Source organism: Bos grunniens, chromosome X (assembly GCF_055505025.1).
Source record: "Bos grunniens cultivar Pamir isolate PY7600 chromosome X, Bosgru_T2T1.0, whole genome shotgun sequence".
Taxonomy (NCBI): Eukaryota; Metazoa; Chordata; class Mammalia; order Artiodactyla; family Bovidae; genus Bos; species Bos grunniens.
This window is the reverse complement of record NC_141194.1, coordinates 19,707,629-19,727,060: the sequence shown is the minus strand read 5'-3', so window position 1 is coordinate 19,727,060 and position 19,432 is coordinate 19,707,629. Positions and strand designations below refer to the sequence as shown.

Genomic DNA, 19,432 nt, shown 5'->3' with positions numbered 1-19,432 from the left:
TAAAAAATTTTGTTCAAACTTGCATCTATACCTTAAGTATCACTGTTTTATGATCACTGTAGTTAGCCCTTTTGGTTCTCTAACATCGTTTTCCAGAAGATACCATCTTCTCTACTTCCTGTGTTGCTCAAGCTTACTTCATGTGGTGCTGTTATTGGAAAATAATCCAAGCTGCAAAAACCCATGACTGTGGGATGAGAACAATGTTTTATTTCTTTATTTTCCATTCTTTCCTTTAGGCTCAGGAAAGTAATTTCCACAGATTAACCATGTATTATCATTTGCAAATGTAAGGTCACACGCTCTAGGAAGAATTACTGAATGTGGGTCAAATGTATTTGCTTCTTTAAGAAACTCTTTAGCTGAAATTAATTGGCATTTATCTAAAACTTTTGTTTTCAACTCTGGATTTATCCTTGAATCACCAGAAAAGCATTAATAACTACAAGTGGGGATTCTAGTGGGCTCTTCCCTAATATTATAATTTATTTTCTCTGTGATGGAACCCAAAATTTCGTTTTTGAAAGGTCTCGAGATGATTCAAATGTGCATCCAGAGTTGAGAACTGCTGATCTAACCCACTAGCATTGCTAGAGTAGTGGTTCTCAAACTGAGGTCCTCAGGTCAGCAACAACAGCATCACCTGGATATTTGTTAGAAATGCAAGTTCTTGGGCTCCACCCTAGACACACTAAATCAGAAACTCCAGGGGTGAAGCTCAGCATTCTGGACTTTAACAGGCCCTCCTGGTGATACATTTAAGTGGAAACCTACTTATCTGGCTCATATGTCTTCCTTGAATAGCATGTTTTCAAATGAAATTAATTGACAGAATAGTATGTAGCATAGCAAATTTATAAGGAATCTAATGTGAAGAGATCTCTTCAAGAAAATTAGAGATACCAAGGGAACATTTCATGCAAAGATGGGCTCAATAAAGGACAGAAATGTATGGACCTAAGAGAAGCAGAAGATATTAAGAAAAGGTGGCAAGAATACACAGAAGAACTGTACAAAACAGATCTTCATGACCCAGATAATCACAATGGTGTGATCACTCACCTAGAGCCAGACATCCTGGAATGTGAAGTCAAGTGGGCCTTAGGAAGCATCACTACAAACAAAGCTAGTGGAGGTGATGGAATTCCTATTGAGCTATTTCAAATCCTGAAAGACGATGCTGTGAAAGTGCTGCACTCAATATGCCAGCAAATTTGGAAAACTCAGCAGTGGCCACAGGACTGGAAAAGGTCAGTTTTCATTCCAATCCCAAAGAAAGGCAATGCCAAAGAATGCTCAAACTACTGCACAATTTCAGTCATCTCACACGCTAGTAAAGTAATGCTCAACATTCTCCAAGCCAGGCTTCAGCAATACGTGAACCGTGAACTTCCAGATGTTCAAGCTGGTTTTAGAAAAGGCAGAGGAACCAGAGATCAAATTGCCAACATCTGCTGGATCATCGAAAAAGCAAGAGAGTTCCAGAAAAACATCTACTTCTGCTTTATTGACTATGCCAAAGCCTTTGACTGTGTGGATCATGATAAACTGTGGAAAATTCTGAAAGAGATGGGAATACCAGACCACCTGACCTGTCTCTTGAGAAATCTGTATGCAGGTCAGGAAGCACCAGTTAGAACTGGACATGGAAAAACAGACTGGTTCCAAACAGGAAAAGGAGTCCGTCAAGGCTGTATATTGTCACCCTGCTTATTTAACTTACATGCAGAGTACATCATAAGAAACCCTGGGCTGGATAAAGCACAAGCTGGAATCTAGATTGCTGGGAGAAATATCAATAACCTCAGATATGCAAATGATACCACCCTTATGGCAGAAAGTGAAGAACTAATGAGCCTCTTGATGAAAGTGAAAGAGGAGAGTGAAAAAGTTGGCTTAAAGCTCAACATTCAGAAAATGAAGACCATGGCATCTGGTCCCATCACTTCATGGCAAATAGATGGGAAAACAGTGGAAACGGTGTCAGACTTTATTTTTTTGGGCTCCAAAATCACTGCAAATGGTGACTGCAGCCATAGAATTAAAAGACCTTGACTCCTTGGAAGAAAAGTTATGACCAACCTAGGTAACATATTGAAAAGCAGAGACATTACTTTGCCAACAAAGGTCCATCTAGTCAAAGCTATGGTTTTTCCAGTAGTCATGTGTGGATGTGAGAGTTGGACTACAAAGAAAGCTGAGCGCCAAAGAATTGATGCTTTTGAACTGTGGTGTTGGAGGGGACTCTTGAGAGTCCCTTGGACTGCAAGGAGATCCATCCAGTCCATCCTAAAGGAAATCAGTCCTGAATGTTCATTGGAATGACTGATGTTGAAGCTGAAACTCCAGTACTTTGGCCACCTGATGGGAAGAACTGACTCATTTGAAAAGACCCTGATGCTGGGAAAGATTGAAGGCAGGAGAAGGGCACAACAGAGGATTAGATGGTTGGATGGCATCACTGACTCAATGGACATGAGTTTGACTCAACTCCTGGAGTTGGTGATGGACAGGGAGACCTGGTGTGCTATAGTCCATGGGGTCACAGAGAGTTGGACACAATTGAGCAACTGAACTGAAGTGACTGAATGTGAAGGAGAAGTAATTTGTGGAAAAAATGACTTGTGTAATATGCAAGCATAGATAGTAATGTCTTCTATGTGATTTAAGTCTTATGTTTTCACTGTGTATCTATTAACCAATGGGCAATGCATTGGTCAAGTTATTCTTTGAGGACTGGCTAGCTCTGTGCATTTTCAAAAGGCAAGCAAGTGCTTTCTACCCAGAGGTACCCAGTATCTCTGAAGACATATGGATAGATGCCTGTACAACACAAGTATTTTGGCCCACATTCTCATATCTTTTGTTGTTAAAAATAGCTTTAGGATGATGCCATTCACGTTAGGCAGAGACACCTAAAGTATAAACCTCCATTATAGTGATCATCTTAGGATTCAGCCACATGTGGCTTCTTCGGTTGTACAGATAAAATTACAATATTTAATGTTACCTCAAGGCCTTAATTTAGAAATTGTAAACTTTTGGTTTCCATGCTGGAGAAGGCATCAGTAATAACTTTAAAATACCCTTGAGTTTCCCTCTGCTCATTTATCTCCCAGATCTGTACTTCATGTTTTCTTTCATTGACATCCTTTTGCTTCTAGGAATTGACTTCTGAGATTAATAAATCCTTAAAATCAGAGAAAAATGAAAATTTGTCTCCTTGAGAACAGGGGCGAATAATATTTTAGGAGAGAGAAGTGAAAAGATACAGTTATTGTTTTGTAAAGCCAGCAGCAGCTTATGCTGGCCATAAAGGACAGTTGGTGTGATGCTTTATGGAACTGAAAGTTTTGTTTTTGCTTTTCCTGTGCACTTAGAAAGTGTGTTCATCTGTTCTTTGAACACCACCAGAATTTTTATAAGCATGAGAAACGTAGCCAAAAACTATCAAACCCTTAATTGCAGTTGAAACAAGCTGTAGGAAAGACAAGATGGATGATGTATACAATGAACATTCGTTGCTCTGTAACATCAGTAGAAGAGAACAAACACCTTAAGATGTCACCAGTTTTGATCAAATATTTCCTTGGGGAGTGCATACAGGAGCAGTCCCATTAATTTGCATGAAGTGTGAATTGAATTCCTTAAAAAGGACAATGGGAATCTAGGCAGTAGTTCCCTGCTTGTGTATCACACAACAGACTGCTTAAACACCATCCCAATCTGCTTCTAGTTGTCTTCCAGTGCCCCAAACATGGGAATGTTAAAGATTACATTCCCAATTCTCTTGAAGATGATGTTTCTTATGTGATCTAGCTTCTGCCAAAGGGATCTGTATGTATACACACACAGGAGATCAGTAAGGCAAAAGCAAGTAACACATGGCACAGACCAGCAATTCTTTTGATAGGTGTGGTGATGAAGTCATTTGACTCTTCTGAGGCATGTGTGGAGAAGTTTTAATGTCCAGTCCTAGTTTCATTGGTGTCAAGTAGAGAGCAGTAGCCAAAACTTATAGGATTTGTCCTGGGATACTCCTGTGATGTGATTGGAATTTCTTTTGCTGGGATGGCTATTGGCTACGTGTCATCCAAACTCATTTGCTCAGGTCCTTCCCAAACTTCTTAAAACCTTTGGCATCTACAGGTTAGAAGGAAAATTTAGCACCCAGGACACCTTTCTAAGAAGGATTCTATGGAGAAAAGGGGTATAGTGAACATGAATATAAATATTTTGAAAAGATGAAAGTGCATTTTCCATATACTTCTCTACCTCACCCTAAACTCCATGTGCCATCGCCCTCTGCTCTTGTCTGTGGATCTGTCTCTAGTGCTCATGTCTTACATCCACAAGCTACTTGAAGTCCTTTAAGTAGCATCTGGGCTCCACTTTCTACTATCTATGTGACCTTTGGCTTGTCATCAGCCCTCCTGAGCCCACATGATAATACTTCACTTTCCCTGTTCATATCTACATATAATTATGTTGTTTCTATTAAATGAATCAGTTAAAACACATAGGAAATTAATTTTTTTAGTTGCCCTGCTATATCAAAACAGAGTTCACTCAACCATCTTGCACATCTGTGTGTCCACACATGCATGTGTGCACACAGACACACAATGTCTGACAACACACATGTCTGACTGTGTTGGGTTCCTTGGTTGTCTGTTGAAGCTGATGTAAATTGTGTTTGAAACCTGTAACTTGGAAGTACTTGCTAATCCCAGGCCCCTTATAATGTCTATCACTGGTTTCAGGAAAAGCCAATATCACCTTGAGTATTTGTTTACCACAGAGGCTCTTAAAAAGGAGCCAATGAAGGAATGATGAGAAGACCAGAGGAGAAGCAAGGAATCTGATAGCGGCATGATCTCTGTGTGTGTTAATGTGTGTGCATGCACATATGTGTGAAAGATGCTTCAGTTTCCTTTGATTTGATGGCACATCAGGATAATTCATATTAAGATACCCATTTAAAAAAATTATATATTTGTCCATGCTGGGCCTTAGCTGTGGCATGCAAACTCTTAATTGTGGCATGTGGAATCTAGTTCCGTGACCAGGGATCAAACCTGGGCCCCTACATTGGGAGTGCAGAGTCTTAGCCAGTGGACCACCAAGGAAGTCTCTGCATTTGTCTGAGCTGATGTATTATATATGAATTCATATAAGTATGTATGGGGAAGGTATGGTGTTTTACAGTGTCAAAATAGAAGGAACTTTAAAAAATAAAGCAGATATTATTTATTCCTAAAGTGTTTTCAGAAAGGCAAGAGAAAGGTTTTATCTCATTGTCAGTGATTTTAAAGCAGAGTTGAAATATAATTGCCAAGGGACAGGAATCCACAGTATACTGTTGGAGAGTCAGCCATCTATAGAGACTATGGTGACTATGCAGGGAGGTCTCTTATCAGTCTAGATTTTTAAAAATCGTTTCCAAAATTAAAGTGGATTATAGAAGAAACAAGAACCATATTTACATACTGTGTTAGTTTTTTTTTTTTTTTAATTTTAAGTATCATGGTACTAAAAGCATAGCAAGTAGGATGAAAATGACTAAAAGGCAAGTAAACAAAAAGATATCTAAGGAATAAGGGATACCGAGCTGCTTTAGATGAATGAATCTATTTTCAGAACTAGATGAATTACCTACAAAGATATAGGAACAGGTGTTTGTATATGATAAAAATATATGGAACCTTTCTGAGAATTGTGTAAAAACTGTGTCTAACAGTCTCCAGTCACAGAATGCATATGCTACCAATGACTATAAAACTAATTCTTGCTTGTTGAAATTGCCAGATTGTTAATAGATTGCTAGATTGAGCACTTAGTAAACAAAATAATGATTACTAAGAGATAGCATAGGTTCCTTAACACTAAGAAATGGCAAATTCATATTTTTTCACTTTTTACTTTGAATTGTAAGTGGAAAGATACGGAAAAAAGTCCATAGATATAATGTATTTTGATTTAATTAATATATTTCAAAAATATTTTGTGACATCTATTTATAGAGAAAAATGGAGAAATGTAGATTGGATGATATTCAGCAAAATGGATTTACAGTTTATCAAATCATTTCAGCTCCTACCCCCACCCCATGCACAGTCCTTATTTCAAAACAAATAAAATGTGCAATATTTCTGCTCTTGGTCTTGTCCTACTCAACATTTTAATGATATGTATAATGACACAGAAGGCATACTTATCAAATTTGCAGATGACATAAAGCTTGGAGCAATAGCTAATACACTGAGTAACTGAATCTTAATTCAAAACAATCTTGACAGGCTGGAACTCTGGCCAAAGCTAACAAGATGAAGTTTAATAGATATAAATGTTAAGTCCTGTGTTTAGGTTCAAAAAAACCCAACTGTACAAATACTGGATGAGAGGAAATTTGGCTTAGAGGCCATTTCTGTGGGGTGAAAAGTCAGTTATTTTTTGGCTTATAATCTCAATGTGAGCCTCCAACTTCCATTGATAGAAGACAGTTGATTGAAAAAGTATTTGTTATAGCCCCACTAAGTGCCAACTACATTCATTATATTATTTAACTCTTATATTAGTATCTCTCCAAGATAGTTATACTTATTCCTAGTTTACAGATAAAAAACCAAATTAATTTGTTCATCTGTATGCTGCTACTAAATGTTAGAACTGCAATTCAAATTTACTTCTCCTAGTGCCAGGTTTGGCATAGACCTCCTGGATCATAATCAGAATTTGCATTTTAACTGGATCCTGAGGGGAACTGTCTGCACAGTAAAACTTGAGAAGCACACCTGCCTCAGGTTAGCATTATAGAGACAAAAAAGTAACATCATTTGGGGAGAAGGCTGGCTGGTTGGCTAGTGGCTTGAGTGGACCTCATGGGATGGCATTATTATTCTTTTTTATTTTATCACATTTGTAAGTAACCATGTCTGCACTGGTTAGATAATATCTGAGAAATCCTCCTAATTTCCATATGTCAGATTTTAAGATGGAGTGCTAATAAACTGGCAGGTCCAGGAGACAGAATTAAGTAATGAGAGATTTTAGAAACCGATCCTAAGAAGAAATGAAGAAATCATGAATGTACAACTTTGAGAGACATCTTAGATAAGGTAGGATCATTTTTTAAAAAGTATTTTGGGGCAATGTCTTTAGGAGAAAAGAATGTTAACAGTTCAGTGATTCATCTTTTCCATTTTTTGTTTCACCAAATATTTATTGAGCACCTACTGTGTATATGGCATTGAAATATGCCTATCATTAAAATATTAAGTAGGATAAGACCAACAAGAGCAGATATATTCTATTTTTTATTTGTTAGAATAAAAAAAGAAAGACTGCACATGGGTGTTGGTAAGGAGCTAGGCATTAAGATTCCTGTTGTGGGGACTTCCCTGGTGATTCAGTGGTTAAGACTCTGAGCTTTCACTTGCAGGGGGTGCAGGTTCGATCCCTGGTTGGGGAACTAAGATCCTGCATGTCATATAGTGCAGCCAAAATAAATAAATAAAAGATTACTATGTGTGAGTAAGAAAAAGAAAGTGGCTGTCCTAAAGGAGGTAACAATACAGTGATAATGTGGTACATAGTTCACTAAGTGTACAGGTAATATTCATTAAGTAAACATTTGCCAATATTATTTCAGAAACTTTTAAGTAATCTATAGATAATAGACTTGGGGGAAGCTAGTTTAGTTTGAAAGCATCAAGTGGTCAGGAAAGGCCTTTGAGCTAAAGTCTGAGTGACAACATGGCCCTAGCTATATGATGAGCTAATGGAAGAGCATTCCAGGTAAAAGGAAGAGTAGATGCAAAGACTGTGAGGAAGGAGTGAGCCAGGTGTGGTCTAGGATGGTATGAAATGGGGACCATGAGGATGAAAAGGCCAGATGTCCAAAGGTAGATTGTGATTCACGGATTTTGGAGGACCTTCCTACCAATGGCAACATACAGCAATGAAAGGGAGAGTGAGCCCCTCATCACACATACATTCCCATGCAGGCCAGGTGACTCATCAGGGAAGGTACAGAGAAGAATTTTACAAGTAAGACATTGGAGGGGATGTTCTCCAAGTCTTAACCATCCTAAAAATCACATAGGATGGTAAAGAAGTATTTTTGTTCCTTATCGCTATAGCTCTTCCTAGAAAAGAAAACCAATTGCTATTTTAAATATTTATTTTTTATTTTTATTTATTTGTTTGTCTGTGGTGGTTCTTAGTTGTGGTACATGGGATCTTTAATTGAGGCATCTGAACTCTTAGTTGTGACATGTGGGGTCTTGTTCTCTGACCAGGGATCGAACCCAGGCCTCCTGCATTGGGAGCACAGTCTTAGCCACTGGATCACCAGGGAAGTCCCCCAAAGTTGGTATTTTAAAATGTCTTTATTATTATCTTTATTAGTAGTATTTATCTCTCTCTCCCCATGCCCTCTCATAATTGCAAGTATAAATCAACCCCAGGGTAAATTGTGGCTGCAATTAAAATGGTATATTAGCTTAATCACAAATAAATAGCCCTTCTGCTGTTATCTCAAGATGGAATGTATGTGATTATGGCTAGAGTACCTTTTCTCCTCTGTGCCACTCTAAGCTATGGCGGCAGGCTGAAAAGTAACTGATTGGTTACCATGGTTTCCAAATGGAGGCAATGTAGCATGTAATTATTGCATACAGCTATCATTACTAAATTTTGTATGACATTTGATGTAATTCAATAAATAATTTGAGTCATAGCTCTAGAAGGAGGTGCAACTGCTTAAAGGGTAATGTTTTAGGGAAAATTACATAAACTATTTATATACAGCTGTGAGGGGCGCTGAGGAGTAAAATTTGGTACTGGTTCTAATTGCTTTGCTCCTATCACAAGAAAAATTGGATAAATGAGGTTTCAGGTCTGCCTTGATAGGTAAAGTAGTGTTGATTCAGGTAAGAAATGAAGTAAAACCCTTCATTTGGTTTTTAGCATGGTACTTAGTGAATCTTATTTCCCTGGGTTTGTACTTTAACAATGAAATAAAAACGTATGCTTTGTGAAACATATAATAAAGAAGAGAGAGAGAGAGACTTTCAAACCAGTCTCCCATCTCCTCCCTCCCTACAGATTCCAGAGCAAGTTTCCCCAATTTGTCACCGAGTGCTAACTAATTAAGGAGTTGTCACTTTCCTGGCCTTCTCTCAGTGCTATGCTCACTACAGCATATAAATGTGGGTGTGAGGGTAATCCTTCATTATATATTCAAGGGAACTGCCAAGTGTTTCCATTTGTATTGTTATCATTTGAAGATAAATCATTCCAATTTATTTTAATAAAAGGCAAACAGACATGTATCTGTGTTAATCTGCTTTATGTCTTTGATAACCTGCGCTCTTAATCGATTTTCCCAATCACTTGCTTTCTGTATTACTGTGTGAGAAAGCCAAAGGCTTAACTAAGTCACAAATTGGTACTAGCACAGGGAAATGGAGAAAGACTGATGCACAATTCTTGGTAACCTTTTTATAAACCACATGTCCTTCTGTTATGTTTGTAATTCATCAGGAGCAATCTGGGATACTTGTGGGAATCTTCTCATGGCTTCCCTATCTCCTGAGTTCTTCTCAAGCATATGTATGATGTTATGTGCTCTTTGTTATTCAAGATGATGTTGGAGGTGGGGTACAGAGAAGGACAAGGAAGGGGTATTAGACTCAGTTCCTTCTCAAGTCTACTTGGGGGAAATGAGAAGCACACACAACATGGGCAGCATATTAGTAGAAACACATTAGACATTGTAGTGTAGCTAAGCTGGGTTTAACACCTTCTCTCAGTTTATCTACAGTCCTAATTCACCTCTCTGGACCTCTGTTTTCTTAGATGTCAAATGGGGATACTCAAAGCTGGCTAAGAGTGTACATGCGAGGATCCATCTGATAAAATATTAAATTGGCCAGAAAGTTCATTCTGGTTTTTCCATACACTCTTACTGAAAAACCCAATGAATTTTTTTGGCCAACCCAATAGTATGTAAACTTTATAAATGCTGTACTTGACATGGGGAGGGTATTCAATGGACTACAACAAAAATAATGACATTTGCATGTTTTACAGAGATACTGAGCATTACACACTTGGGTGGGAAAAGGAATTGGAGTGATTGGGGGAAGACATGGATGAAGTAGGACTTAAACTTAGACTTGAACAGGTAGGCATGCTTCCAAGGTATGGAAGCAAGGGAAGTATTTTAGGTGAAGGAAATATGTAGCTATCTTCCCAGTTGATTTGTTTCCCTCTCAATTTGACCTTTTTTAAATCTCAATTGATAGAACTGAACTGTTTTATTTTTAATCTATGTTTGTATTTTCTTATCTGCATGGTCATGTTCAGATTTTTTAATGTAAATTTTCTCTAACATTGATTTTATTTATTTATTTGGCTGTGATGGGTCTTTTTTGGGGGTTCCCAGGTGGTGCTAGTGGTAAAGAGCCTGCCTGCCCATGCAGGAGATGTAAGAGATGCAGGTTCGATCTCTGGGTCGAGGTCTTCTTTGGGCCGCACAGGCTTTCTCTAGTTTCAGTGAGTGGGAGCTACTCTTCATTGTGGAGCACAGGTTTCTCACTGCAGTGGCTTCTCTTGTTGTGGGGCACAGGCTCTAGGCACGTGGGCTTCAGTAGTTGTAGAACTCAGGCTCGGTAGTATGTGGGCTTAGTTGCTCCTCAGCATGAGGAATGTTCCCAGATCAGGGATCGAAGTCATGTCCCCTGCATTGCAAGGTGGATTTCCAACAACTGGACCACCAGGCAATTTCCAGATTTTGACTGATGAACACATTCACTGTTTCCCAGCAAGTACTGGGTGAAAATATGCTATGGCGCCATCCCCGGGACTGCCAAGAAAGCAATCACAACAGACCAAATGGAAGCAAAATTTGGAAAGTGGAAGTCGTCTGCAACAGGGTTTCTTTGGCCCATTCTTCTCCTAGGGTCCCCCTTCCCCAGTGCTTATAGTTATTCCTTTTATCTAGTAGTAGCTTTCTGTTGTGCCTTGCCTGTGCTCTCCCCCTCTGTTAAAGCAATTTGATAAATGAATCTCATTAAACCCAAATGACTAGCCATAAATGTAATAGCATTCAGGGAGTTTTGGCATTTTCAGAGTCGGGTCAGGAAGACACATCAAACCCTACTCAGTAGACCCTGTCTTAGATGATAAATCAGTACGACTTAAAGTATTGTACTTTGGTGAAAATCAACCTCAGCTTTGAATAAGGCAAGTAAGCTAGACATCTGTACTTAAATTGGAGGCAGTGGTTAGTCCAATTAAGAATGGGTATCACATGCAGTGTGTTTTTGAGACAAGAGATCAGTTGAATGGATTCTTCTCTTGGGCTTGAACCTTCCTGGCTATCATATTGGTGGGAGAGGCAGCTCTGCCTGCAGTCATGCAAGTATGTCTTTCCCTGTCCATGTCTCCACTGTATCTACTGAGACATTCTCTGAACAAGAGTGTGTTGCAAGTGGATGGTGCTGAGGCAGACCAATGTGTAAAAAATCCAGTTTGGAGATCTTCAGTAGACAGTGTAACGCTCGTGCCAGACCTCTTTGCCTTGAAAGATAGGTTTCATCAGTTGCTCTGAGCACTGCTATCAAAAAGCCTTCAATTTCCAGCTCCTTCAGGAATTATCACAGTTGTAGAGGACAGTCTTTTCTACAGTCACACCCTTTCCTCAGATGGGCTACATCCATTGACTGATTGACATGAAAATACAAAGACATAACCACCTTGGCCTACCTTAGGATCACTTTGTGGGGCCATTAGAGCTCCAGAGTTCAGAGTGGATTTGGCTGAGTCTGCCATTTGGCCTAGATTGTAGTTTGACCTCTCTGCCCACTCGTGCTGCCATCCTTCCCTCCTAAAGTGTTGGTACCAAGGATACTCCTTAAATAAACACCACACAGTCACCAAAACCTTATCTCAGAAGGTGATTCCTAAGGAACCCAAATTACACCAAGATCTTTTCTTTTAGGTTAAGTCAGTTCCCCAACCAGTGTAATGTGGGACCCTGGTCTGCCATGAAGATGAAATTGTATAGAGCTATCAGTCTTGAAGCATGACCAGGCGTGGTTTAGAGCCAGTGGGAGCCCTGGTGTCATCCAATACCTTGACCACTTATCCCAGGTGCTATGCAAACAGTTTTATTTTATATATGATCCATTCCATTTAAAGGCTGAATGAAGGCATTTTGTTTTCAGAAATCCCATGTTATTCCTAGGAGGTAGAGCTAGGTTTTGCTCTTAGACATTATCACATCAAGGTTGACATAGTTCTCAATCATACAACTGGAAACTGAAAGGAAGAGCCTAGAATTCTGAGGGACTGATATATATGGTAGATAAGTTTTGTTTGGGGAATAAAAGAAAGATGGGAGTTTATACTGAACATGGAGAAGTATCAAGTTAAGGAGACTTTACAGATTCTTTACAAATAAATCAAAATAGCTGAAGTTTACATTTAGACTGTGTTTTGCTGTTACTTTCTCTTTTTTCTACCACCCACTCAGAGTTCTTCATCTCCACGAGCTGTACATAGCATTTTTCATAATACATTATATTAATTTCACAGCTATACTTTAAATAGTGGCACAGCTGCAGTTGTCGTTGAACAGTGTATGAAATAACCTTGGAGTAGTAACTGTTATTTATTCTTACTGTGGTTGGGTTTAATTGTATGTAGGCTTTGCCTTAACTTATAGAAGACATTGTATAATCCTCATTAATAACTGTAATTCCAGAAGTTAAAAGTTATAATAAGAGTTTACTTTTTAATAACACCATTCATACTAGTACCTGAAGTATTTGGTGGAAAAGAAAAAGAATTCTAAAGGTCAAAACTTCTGTTATTTGGGTTTTTTGTAGGCTTTTGGATAGAAGGAATTATTCCAAAGTCATCTGGGGATAGAAAAGGGTTTCTCGCTGTTTACTTTAGCTCCCAAGAAGATTGCCTTCTTTAGAACAGGAAAGAACTGCATGTCAGGGTTGGCAGGGTAGGAGTAATCTTGCATGTGTCTAAACTATTCTTGAAGTCATTGCAAGACTATATTTTAAGCTATCTATCAGTGGTGTGCTGGAGCTGCTTCCTACCACCTTGAGAGAGTTGACTTGGGCACATTTGTTCTCAATGTTGTGTCCAGGAGCATCATATTGGTAGCAAAATTAGCTGTGGCAGGAGTATTTACACCAATGCAAAAGTGAAAAGAATCAGGACTTGCCCCATTCTATCCCAGGGGAACCCATTGTTAAACAGTACCAGTGTATTACTGCCATCCATTCATCTCCTTCACAGTATAAATTTCAGTCTTATATGGAGAATTTCTAAAAGACATAGTATAGAAAATTCAGAAGAATGGGCAACTACAACCTTTCTAAAGTTCAAATGCATCCAGAGCCTGGCATCTTGGTGAGCGCTGGATGAAGTCACAAGTTCTGGGTAATTTCAGAAAGGTAACTCTCTTGCATCTTTTCCTAGACTCAGATCCAACATGTTCCAACATGAAGGCCTCCTTTTAGGTGTTTTCTATGGCCCAGATTTATATTCACTCTAAGAAAGAAGACAATATTCTCGGGGGGCTGAGGTGACTTCCCTTTGCTTTTGAGTTTTAAGATATTGTACCTGAACTGAACAAGAACAACCTGATTGATACATGTTGATGCTCACTTGAATTTTGGCAGAAATCATTTATTTAGCCCTAAGGATTCAGGGCTGAGCCAGAGGGTGATGAAGGGGTATCCAATAGTTGGGGGATAGGAAGAGCCATGATGTGATGTGTCAATTCAGAAAGGTGGTCAGAAATCTGGAAATCCCACCTCTATTCCATGAATCCATCCTCTTTCTGTGCTCAGGGTGGATGATGTCTAGCATTATAATAAGACATATCAGAACACATTAAACTTTGCAGGTAATACAGCCACAGTTTATATATAAAATGTGAAAAGTTCCATGCATTTAAGCTTTGACATTACATCTGACAGGTTTATAGTCAATTTATGCCCTCCATATTGCTCCTCATAGAGCCCTTAATAGTTCTTTACATTAATACATATGATTACCTCCATATAGACAGCCCAAATTATTATTAAAAAATTATAAATTTGGCAATGTTGTTGATTGTAATATCGACAGTATTGTACTATACAAAACAAATGAAAGCTTGCAGTAATAGTAAATAACATAATGACACACACATAGAAAACTATTAAACAATTGCTAAAGGGGGCAAGATCACAGAAAATTCCTCCTGAAGCTTTATTAATTACACAGAGAAAGCAATTTATTTGTCCAAAACAGGGTCAAAAATAAATAAGCAGAAACCAGGCAAGGAAACTAACATATGAGTTTATGAAATCAACTTAAAAAGTGGTGTTTAGTTGAAAAATCATGTTCTAGTGCAGAAAAGAACACTTAGCAAAGGAGGATTCAGTAAAATCCTAAGAATTCCCCTTGATACCACTGAATTTGGAGGAAAACGTTGTAAGGGTATAAATAAACAGTACTGGGAGAAATAAATCTTTGTGACAACATGCTCTTACATTCAAGGGCAAGAAGACTGCAAATCTTGTTTTCCAAGGAAAAGTGCAAAGTTCAGAAAACAATTTGGATACACTAGGCCTTGGTACAGGATTTCAGAAGAGAAGGAGGAACTTAAATTTCTCAAGTATTTCATAAAGTTGAAGCCAAATGTTGACTCCTCCTCCACTCCCCATAACTCAGGCAAGAAGTGAAGTGCTCAAACTGAAGCTTAGAAGAATAGGAAAAAATAATCTCAAATAAATTGTGAATGCTGTCCAGGAGAATTGACTCACATGTATATCTTAACAGACAAAATGTGAAATACACCAAGTATAATACAGATGATATAAAGTAAAATATCAGCTGTGATAATATAGTGGAACAAAAACAGAAAAGAAATGAAAGAGGGAAATAATGAGTGCAAATTGTAAAAGGAAAACCAAAGGAACCCAATCTTGAAAAAAAAAAAAAAACACTAAAATAAAGGTGAAAGTATTTCAAAATTCTTCATGCTATGGAAGAATTTACAAAGAATATTGACCAAGTACAAGCAGCGCAGAAGGATCAGAAGATGAATAAGATGCCAAAAAAGATTGAGTAAGCAAATTGAGAACAAAGATATCACATTCCTAGCTTATAAATAAATGAGAAAGATTCAGCATAAAAGGAAATTATAGTATAAAATCTAGATAAGAAAAATATTTAGATATAGTATAGAGGAAAATCACAAATAAAGACAAAAACTAAAACTTAAAGGAGTATACCTCATAGCAAGAAAAATTATTTAGAATCAATGAAACTGAGACATTCCGGTTAACCCATTGTACTGAAGGATAAAGACGCAATTCTTAAAGAGTCACAATTCTGCATATACTCAGGCAGAAAAATTAATTCACAGGTAGAAAAAATCAAGGCAGTCTCATAGTTCTTCATGGTAATATTTAATGCCTTGAGACAGTGGTGAGATTCCTAAAGTTTCCAAGAGAAAAGAAAGTGGAACCTTAGAATACGACACATAGCCAGGTAATTTTTTTTTTTAATTATTTATTTTATTTTTTTTTTAATTTTATTTTATTTTTAAACTTTACATAATTGTATTAGTTTTGCCAAATATCAAAATGAATCCATCACAGGTATACATGTGCTCCCCATCCTGAACCCTGCTCCCTCCTCCCTCCCCATACCATCCCTCTGGGTCATCCCAGTGCACCAGCCCCAAGCATCCAGTATCGTGCATTGAACCTGGGCTGGCATCTCGTTTCATACATGATATTTTACATGTTTCAATGCCATTCTCCCAAATCTTCCCACCCTCTCCCTCTCCCACAGAGTCCATAAGACTGTTCCATACATCAGTGTCTCTTTTGCTGTCTCGTACACAGGGTTATTGTTATCATCTTTCTAAATTCCATATATATGCGTTAGTATACTGTATTGGTGTTTTTCCTTCTGGCTTACTTCACTCTGTATAATAGGCTCCAGTTTCATCCACCTCACTAGAACTGATTCAAATGAATTCTTTTTAATGGCTGAGTAATACTCCATTGTGTATATGTACCACAGCTTTCTTATCCATTCAGCTGCTGATGAACATCTAGGTTGCTTCCATGTCCTGGCTATTATAAACAGTGCTGCGATGAACACCACTCCCAGACTGGAAAGAACTTGAGAAGTTCTTAGACATCAAAACAAAAACTTGCAGAAATAGTATACAAAAATTAGATTAAATATATTAGGGATTAGGCCTGCAGATGGAATGCTTAGGGGCAGTGGGAAGAGAGAAGTATTAAGTGTGATAACCACCTTACCTTTCATAGCATCTGGTCACATCTAAAATTGAAGCAGGTACATGAAAAAATAATGATTCCAAACGTCAAATGTTTTCTAATTTTTTTTCCCTTAATATTTTCAAGTTTGGCACTATTGACATCTTCTGCTGGGTGATTCTTGGTTGTGGAGCTCTCTTTTGCCCTGTAGCATGTTTAGCAGCCTCCTTGGCTTCTACCCACTAGATGCCAGTAAGACCTAGTTGTGATGTCCAGCAATGTTGTCAGAATGTTGTCAGATGTTCCCTAGGGGACAAAATTTCTTCTATTTGAGAACTATTGCATTAGGTGGGTCTTTTAGAAAGAAAGATTTTTGTGACAAAGGAACAATTATACTCAGCATTTCCTTGAGATTCACTTTTGTCCTGTTATATTTTAGTGGAATTAAATTTAGTATTTCAAAAAAGTAGCTTATTGTATATATGAATCTTTTGTTAAAGTAATTTTGACTCCTTATCTATGGCTATCAAGCAATCATTTATTATCTCTTTTTTCAACTTTTTACTTTATATTAGAGTATAGTTGATTAACTTTACTAGCATGTGAGATGAGTGCAATTGTGCGGTAGTTTGAGCATTCTTTGGCATTGCCTTTCTTTGGGATTGGAATGAAAACTGACCTTTTCCAGTCCTGTGGCCACTGCTGAGTTTTCCAAATTTGCTGGCATATTGAGTGCAGCACTTTCACAGCATCGTCTTTCAGGATTTGAAATAGCTCAACTGGAATTCCATCATCTCCACTAGCTTTGTTCGTAGTGATGCTTTCCAAGGCCCACTTGACTTCACATTCCAGGATGTCTGGCTCTAGGTGAGTGATCACACCATCGTGATTATCTTGGTTGTGAAGATCTTTTTTGAACAGTTCTTCTGTGTATTCTTGCTACCTCTTCTTAATATCTTCTGCTTCTGTTAGGAGATCAGTCCTGGGTGTTCTTTGGAAGGAATGATGCTGAAGCTGAAACTCCAGTACTTTGGCTACCTCATGCGAAGAGTTGACTCATTGGACAAGACTGTGATGCTGGGAGGGATTGGGGGCAGGAGGAGAAGGGGACGACAGAGGATGAGATGGCTGGATGGCATCACTGACTCGATGGACATGAGTTTGAGTGAACTCTGGGAGTTGGTGATGGACAGGGAGGCCTGGTGTGCTGCAATACATGGGGTCGCAAAGAGTTGGACATGACTGAGTGACTGAACCGAACCGAACTGATAGTTGATTAACGGTGTTGCATTAGTTTCAGGTGTACTATTTATCTCTCGTTGTATCCATGTATGTGTACAAGGAGATGCTCATAAATGATGAGACTAGCTATCTGGGTGATGGCATTTTAGTTTAATTGCTTATTAAAGCATTGCTTGGTTTTTTAAATGTTAGCAAAATACATGTTTTGGTTAAAAAAATTATTACTTTAAAAATTATATAGATATACTTCATTTTATAATTCATTTATTTATAACAAGGCCTTGTCATAAAGTCTTAAAAATATTTATAACTTTTAATGCAGTCTACTTTGTACAAATCAGCTGAATAGAATAATTGAAAAATGTGTTAAGCAATTGTAATACAAAACTCTCAAAATAGCCCAAAAGACCTATTAGTAGAAATCAACCTAATAAATTATGATACAGCCTATGCAATCAAATTATAATCACCTGTTAGTAATAAGATTGTGCATGACTACTTATTACTAATGTTATATTATCAATATTATATTATGCGGTGAAAGGTTTTCAAATGTCCTTACTATATTATTCCTAGTTTATAGAACAAGACTGCCACTAGGCACATCAGGGTTTTTATCTTAAGGTGACATATGGCTTTTATTCATTATTTTTAATATTTCAGTTTTCTACTTTGAAAACTTTTAATGAATTATTTGTAGTAAGAAATATTATAAAATGGTTTTAATCTCAAAATGAAGGTGGTGCCATAGATACCCAGGCTCTCCAGGTACCCTTGACTCCCTGTAGTCAAGTGTTACCCTCAATTTCCTTCTAACCTTCTTTGCTCAAGATGTTACATGGGAATGGACATTAGACAGGTTGAATTTACAGGAACGAATGTTCATAGTTTGTTTTGGACCAAAAAACTGCATGACAATCCAATATAACAGGACAGACCCTGAGAATAGCTCCTTAGGAAGAATAGCAACATCAGAGTTCAAAGGAAGAAAAGGTAAGTGAAAACATTTTAATACCTCGGTTACAGTTGTGGAAGAGGGACAAAGACAGGACTAACCAGCAGAGGAGGGATGGGTTTGGGGGTGAGTGCGAGAAACCATATGTGTTGAGAAACCATATGTAAGCATTTTTCTGTTTCTTCACCTTGCATCTGGGTGTCAATGCATGTACAGATCATTGGTGTGCAGAACCCTACAAAGAATGCAGTAAAGCACTCAGCTCCAGTCCTCATGGAGCCCTATGCACATCAGAGATGCCTCATAGAATTTCTGGAGCATTTTTTTTTTCCTTAAAATATTTATCTTAAGATATTTTACAAATGAATCTTATTTTTTTATTATTTATATAGTAAATATGCATATATACAATCATATGCATATGGTCACTTGTAATTAATCTATTGGCAATTATAAACCATCGCTCTTCAACTTAATAATTTCTATAACTGAGATCATTACAAAGTATATGTCATTAAATCAGTATTTGTGAACCTTACATTTATATTTATATAATTAAAAAGAAAACAAGACATGGGAACTGTGAAACATGAGTTCTGTACTTGAAATTGCTACTATTATTCATGAAGTAGTGATTTCTTTATAAAAATAAAAAGATTGACTTCGTTCCTTTCAGTTTTAAGAATGAAAAAATTAGTGTAGGGAAAGCACATTACATACTTGTGGTGGTGTAGTCAATAGTAGAGTTTATAGTAGAAATTAAATATTCTGATTTGTGGCCAAGAATGTGGACCACCAAATGTGTATCTCTTTCACAAACGCAAAGTACCATAATGTTTTTTTCTTTATTCTGTATCTTAGTTCAGTATTGATTCCCTTTGCCCTCATCTTCCAGGAAAGTCATTATGAGCATTATAGTCAA

At 37.7% G+C, this 19,432-nt stretch overlaps 1 long non-coding RNA gene across 21 annotated transcripts in view; it reads left to right on the top strand.

The window, feature by feature from the left end:
* LOC147339896 (uncharacterized) overlaps positions 1-19,432 on the top strand; it is a 784,113-nt gene that overhangs the window by 231,495 nt on the left and 533,186 nt on the right. The window contains exon 8 of one of the 21 annotated variants that reach the window (XR_015159685.1): positions 9,109-9,280. The exons of the other annotated variants lie outside the window; for them this stretch is intronic. This is a non-coding gene — a long non-coding RNA (uncharacterized LOC147339896). Of the gene's footprint in view, positions 1-9,108; positions 9,281-19,432 lie in introns of those variants that run through there. 21 annotated transcript variants of the gene reach the window in all.